Source organism: Mytilus trossulus, chromosome 9, assembly GCF_036588685.1.
Source record: "Mytilus trossulus isolate FHL-02 chromosome 9, PNRI_Mtr1.1.1.hap1, whole genome shotgun sequence".
NCBI lineage: Eukaryota > Metazoa > Mollusca > Bivalvia > Mytilida > Mytilidae > Mytilus > Mytilus trossulus.
In genome coordinates, this window is record NC_086381.1 from 51,271,095 (window position 1) to 51,278,475 (window position 7,381).

The following is a 7,381-nucleotide window of genomic DNA, read 5'->3' on the forward strand; positions in this document are numbered from 1 at the left end:
TGAAAGACATTTAAAGGAAATTCTAGGTCAGAATCTTTTAAAAAATCGCTTAATTTTCAAAACGCGGAACAAATCCGAACAAAAAAATATGTCTGTCAAAATGGTTTAACTTCCCAGACATTACTGTGAAATAAGAAAGAGAAAATATGCAGTACTTTGTGAAAAAACACAAAAGGCGTAATGCATATCTATGAAATTAATTACAATTAACAAGCTTTTTGTTACTATAATGGTCATGTTTCAGTTATCGTGATATATTTGAAATTTAATCTGATAGTACAGTAAATTTAAGGTATGTTCTTCTCTCAAAAGCATTAATTTGTATATGAAAACCTTGAATTTGTTGAATATCCATCAAACTTGATCATGAAAGATCAGGCAACGCATTATTTTGATCGTGAAAGATAATGCGTGACCAGACTTATTACTAGTAATCAGAAATCAGTATATTTTTTACCATTTGATAAACCTGCAGGTGGTTGAAGCCTGTAACTATATATTTTGATAAGGACGAACATTAAAGCTATTTTTTTTTATTCAACGCTTTACCTCGAAAGTTAAAAGAACAACAACTAAAACATCTCTAAATAAGTTTGAAAGATTCAGCTCTTAGAATCGGTCAAGTGCAATTCAGGCAGACTGACACTATTTACTAATAGCCAATAATATGGATATGCAACGTTTACACCAAAATAATATCCATCAAACAAAAAATTACAGCAAAACAGCATCTTTCATGAGTAATTTGAGATTGAATGATAACCAACATTTTGTGCAACATTACTTTCTTAAGTTCTGAATATACAACGCAGATGTGGATTGATTTAACTATATACTACAGACTATATAATACCAGATCGCAAATGCTGTAATGTCTCGTCTGCTTTACTTATGATAGTTAATTTTATGGAACGTCTATAACATCAAGGGTTTTACTAGAAGTGTCAAATGCGCTTAATGCGCTTTATGTATTTTTGTCCATCTGATGAATTAAGCCTTTTCAATTGATTTTTATAGTTCGTTCTTATGTTGTACAGTTATACCACTGTCCCAGATTCGGGGGAGGGATGGGATCCCGCTAACGTGTCTAACCACGCCACAATGTTAATGTATGTGCCTGTCCAAAGTCAGGAGCCTGTAAGTCAGTGGTGGTTGATTGTTTATGCGTTACATATTTGGTTTTCGTTAATTTTTTTATACAAATAAGGCCGTTAGTTTTCTCGTTTGAATTGTTTTACATTGTCACTATGGGGGCCTTTTATAGCCGACTATGCGGTATGGGTTTTGCTCATTATTGAAGGCCGTACGGTGACCTATAGTTGTTAATGTCTGTGTCAAATTGGTCTCTTGTGGATAGTTGTCTCTTTGGCAATCATATATACCACATTTTTTTTAAAATTATTATTGTCAATGTTTAATAAAAAGAGTGCAAGGTCAGATGAACCGTGACATACAGATCTCTACAAATATCCCGTAGACCAAATAAATGTGTTCCGATCCTTACAGCGCCTTAGAAACTGACAAATATAAAAGTTATGCTTGGCCAATTAATTCGAAACATAAGGTCAAAAGTATATGAACCCTGACCGACAGCGAGACATTGACATCTTACTATCATTCAATATATCAAATACATTTGACGTCATTATGGTCATTTATGAAACATGCAAACAGACATGTACACTTTACACGAAATACCATGGCGCTATAGCATACAGGTACAGTAGAGATCACTTCTAACCACTCATCAGAACTGTCAGAATATCTGTCAAAAAACTATTCTAGCCTGTCCTAGAACAGTTCTACCCTAAAGACTGTTCTAAGTAGAACTGTCAGAATCAGTTCTAGGCAGAACTAACCAAATCAGTTCTAGGTAGAACTGTCAGTTCAGTATTTTTGTGATTTTACTTTTTTCTAGGGTAGAACTGTCTAAATCAGTTCTAGGTTGAACTGTCCAAATCAGTTCTAAGCGTAGAACTGTCAGCAGAACTGAATAAAACAGTCAGGACTGCAGAACAGTTCTAAATGACGTAACTGCAGTAAGGGCACTTTAGAATTTAGAAGAAATAAATCACTTCCAATTACTTTGCTATCTAATATCAGATTTTCTATATTTTTTCATGAATAGATATAACTTTACATGTACAAATATCTAAGTCGATGGAAGATTATCCAACTCATCGAAAGGTGGGGAGAATCGGAGACGGTAAGGGCTTGAATTATTCGAGTTATATTTTACCCAAGTCTTTATATTAAGTTCTTAAAACTTATAAATCAACTCTAGCATGTCTAGCTGTAGAATTTATAAATCAATGTAGCCGTAGAATTTATAAATTAATTCTGGCCGTATAATTTATAAAAAACTGTTCTAGAGTAGAACTGTCAGGATCAGTTCTAGGTAGAACTGTCCAAATCAGTTCTATGTAGAACTGTCCAAATCAGTCCTAGGTAGAGCTGACCAAATCAGTTCTAGATAGAACAGTTCTTACCTAGAACTGACTAAAATGTGTCAGGCTGACAGTTCTACGTACTGTTCTAGAACAGTTCTCCTGACAGATTAAATGAGAGGTTAGAAGTGATCTCCACTGTATATATCCAAAGGCTAGACAACATAAAACGAGCATTGCCGAATGATGTATGACAATGGGTTCAATGTCAGTTGAAACCTTGCAGAAGTCGAAAATGTACCCCTCACAATCATAACAACAGACACTTATCCTAAAGCTTAACGAATCCGCGATACGGACTTGACCACAAAAATGAATCTTCATCAATGAAATAAGGCAAATTCGAGGTTAGGTGAATCCTGTCTGGCGGACATGTAGTTTATAGGATCCAATATACCAAATGTGGGTATCCTATAACTCGTGATAAGTGAGTACTTCACATGACAATAAAACGCTTCATCCTACAATCATCCAACTATTTTACATTTCATTTTCTGAAAATATTTATACTTTGAAAAACTAAACCTATTGAGGATGTTGAACTATATAGCTTTTCTCAATACCAATAACAAATATTAACTATGATATTATTGAAGAATAATTTGAACGTCTTCGTAGCATCGGATCTTTCGCGATCCTTTTCACGATCATCAAAAATACGGTACGTGATTTTTTACTATCCAAAAAATCCATTTTTGTGTAAATAGTTCTTTATTTACCAAATTTCAGATTATGTTTATGCAAAATAACTATAAGAACCATTTGACTAATTCAAATAGAATGCCCTCATTCGTATTAAACTAGGTTTTCTAGTCGAATTAAAATTTTGTGAAAAAATCATGTTTGTTTACATTTTTCATGTCATTGAAATGTCGAGAAGCAATCTGCCTTTTGTTGTTTTGTAATAACTGTGTACTTTTAAAACTCGATATTCTCACATACTAATCATAATGTTGAACCATTTTACAGACAGTTTTATTTTGTCGTAAATTTGTCTGTGTAATTAATTGAATTATAATATGTATTGACCTTTTATATGTCTTCTCTATTAAATGTCTTTCACGATCCGTTACCAGAACTTTCACGATCGTCGCTCAATACTTGACCGCCGTTAGATATTCTTTCACGCTCATTTCTCTCGATAAACTGAATAAAACCCGTGTTATAAGTTGGATCCAGGGGGCCCTGAGGGTCTACCCCTCCTTTCATTGGAAACAGTTAGTTGATTACATATGGAATCACTGAAGCATATATGTAGCGGGCAGTCAGTGGGACCCCTAATATGAAAATAATTTGTCTAGATCTTATATTTATTTCCCCGCTGCTCATCGTAAGACCCACAGCCGCCTAATGACAGATTTTCCGCGGGTATTCGTAGGGAAATGGATTTTGTTAGAATATCTCGAAAATTCCTCTTCGGCCAGAACGGCAAACAAGAAAACTTGCATAATGTAAGCATAATTGTAATCATTCACTGCTACATGTATTGAAGTTCATTTAAATGAATTTGTAAAAACAAGCATTCATCAGTTATTTTGAAAATGGATTGCATGTTTCAAACGAATTTAATGGCAAATATTAAACAATTGAATATATATATATATATATTTTTAAATCATTTTATTTGTTTTATTTCTAAATTGAGTAATTGTTTTTCTTGTATATGTTTCATGACCATGAAAACAAGCTGAAACTTCCTCACAATCAGCACTTTTATCCAGATAGAGAAAATGTGTTTGTTTCCTTCAAGTGGTAACATCATTATCGATATACAATACTAGCAAAATTATTTATATATACGTGTGTGTATACAATAAAACTTGATAAGTGTTTTAGTTTGCACTTTTGTGCACATTTAAGAAACTAAATGAAATTTTGTTTTTAAATTGTTTCAAACTTGTGTATTATTATGAAATTGTTTAATAGCAACACAGTCAAAACTATAATACTGATAAAATGAATATGTTTAGAATTTTGACGAATACAAAAAACATCTACATATTGTATATTTGTTTATTTGTTCTGACTGCATAATTAGGTTTTAAAACATTTGACTTCAAAACTTTTCATTTTTTTTTCTGAAAAAAATAAACTATTCATGACGTATCCATGGTAACATAAGAAAATGAAACATAATTTCCCATGTCTTTTTCGCGTCCTTGATAAGATGTTTATGATTTCATGGTTGTTTTTTATTCAGGTGTCTGCAAAATTCAAAAATGACCTCAAACAAACAACACAAAAAGGGAGGAATATATGTGGTTATGATTGAAAATTGATATGAACATATCAGTTATAAACTAAGGTAGATTCATCATAAACCGCCATCTTGGATTGTACAATCACAGTTCAAAATCGGTCTAGTTATTTGACCAAATCTGCAAATTTGGAGAAAATTTTGCAATTTAATGGTTAGACTGTTTATTTATATAAAAGAAAACTTGATGATTTATTGTATTATTCAAAATATTTAAACAAATATCGTTTTTGTTTGTTTTTAAAATCTTTTTTTTTTTAAATGAGCCATGAAAGACATAATTAAGGAACGGGTAAAACTCGTCATCGGTTGCTATGACAACCGATATGCATAGCAACCCAAAGTTTGCCATTTGTTGTTTGTTTCATCAAGACTGGTAAGTATGTTAAGTTTGAAGAAAATCGATGACCATCTGTGCCACACTCCCTATGTAAGTGTTTAAATAGTTACATAAAACCAGCGTTAACATTTAACATTTGGCAGAGGCGTATTTAAGAGGAGACAGGGGGCATGGCCTCCCTTTTTGTGATTCATTAGAGAAGACCCCCTCTCATAACAGTCTTGTTATATATTTATACCTCTCTTGCTTGTATAATGATTAACAGCCGAGAAATGTTTTGGCTTTAAAAAAATGTCCATACCAGTCAACGGAACAATAAAAGGAAAACATAAAAAGTGGCCATTTCAGAAGCTTCAGGATTTCTAATAATTCAATTATGCGTACCACACATGAAAAAAACGCCACATTATTGCTTGCATATCTATTGTATTTTTGCAGTTTAACCAATCGTAATCTTTTGTTTAACACTTTTGTTTAATATAAACCAGAATGCATAAGATTTCACAAATACGCCGAATTAGAATAACCTGGTTAAATCAAATGAAAAAAAATCAAAAAAAGTACAATAATAATCACTTATTATACGAAACATCAAAATTAACCTTATAAAAAAACAGGAATAGTTAATTCCCACATACTAATTCAAACAAATAATGTAAAGAATGATCTTAACAACATCAAAATATTTATTAAATATAATACCAACAAAACATAAAAACTAGCAAAAAAGAAGAATATTTAAAACAAATACCTGGTTTTCTACATGTTCTAATGATTGTCTTAGAGTTGGTATCGTTTTCCATTTTGGGTGGACAATCATTGTTCAAATAACAGAACATACTTTTCTCATTGTAGCTGGCAGAACAACAGTCACCATTCTTGGCACATAAACGTGAACATTCTATTATTGATGATGCCGTAAGGATTGTGTTCCATGATACTAATCGTTTACTGGTCTCAATTACAAAAGTTCCTTTCCCTTCTTGAAAAAACGCAACAGAAAGTGAAATTTGTTTTAACAGGATCCATAATAATGTTAAGTTCGATGCAAACATTTCTTACTTTCTTTTGAATAAATTCTAATATGTTTGTTATATACAAAAGTATATATTAAATGTATGAAGCAGTCAACTAATGTAGGATTTCACCACTATGTGACAACAATTATATATATATTTTTTAAATTCATTAACCAGTCAAAAGAGCTATATCGATTGCAAGGTATTATAATATTGGTTAGATTAATATCAATTTTTTTATTTATCTAAAAATGGTTCAATGATAAGAATGATACAAACCTACACGTCATGTAATATTGTAAAACTTGTAATAATTATGTTGAAAAGTTTTTGCGATTAAAGTACCACCAATGTTTAGTCAGGGGCGTTACTTAAACAAGTTCATTTTTTTTAATAACTTATATAAGTAATTTTTTATTTTAAAAAATAATAAAATTACTTAATAGAGTTATTTTAATTTTCAATAGAAACATAGACTGAATGTAGTCTTCATGATTTTAAACAACATTTTATATCATAGAATAAAGAATTTATCAAATTTGAGAGAGTATAAAGATAAAGGGTTACTTTGAAAATAATGACAAAAATATTACTTGAATAAGTTAGTTTAAACATTTTTGAAAAAAATAGCAATTACACTTATCTATGGCATAAATGTAATTGATTTAGGTTACAAATTATAAATAACTTCAGGTCTTAATTAATTCACAAGTATCTATGTATTTATATCAGTCTATCTTCAAGATTGTAGAGGAAAATGATGATTTAATAGTCCCAAGAGACCAAACTTTGACCCAGAAGCGTCGGTATGAAAGATAAGTGCGTCGGAAAGATAATTAGTGTTTCTGGAGCATTAATTTTAATATATCAAGGGAAAAATAACCAGATAGCTGTGAAAATTATTCAAAGCTAGTAAAATCTGTCTTCTTGGACACCTATAAAGATAGTATTAAGAAAAATAACTTATATAAGTTATATTTGATTTAGCCTCGTTTTCAACATTACTTGTACATTGTTGTATAGGTAATTTTAATTGTTACTTGTTTAAGTAATGCCCCTGACTGATGTTTGTGTGCGTGATGTGTATTACTTATGTTATTTCAACTGATTGATCTATTTTAAGATGTGTGTAATGAGAATGATTACCGTTATCGTTATTGATTTCTAATCACGTATCAGTGTCACAAAGAAGTTTTACAAAAGAAGTGTGTACGACAAGGGACGAATAGAATAGTTTAATTTTATATCCACAATTTTCAAATGTGACAGTTGTGAAAAGTTTGCAACCTTAATACTATTTTCACGAACATCAACGGTT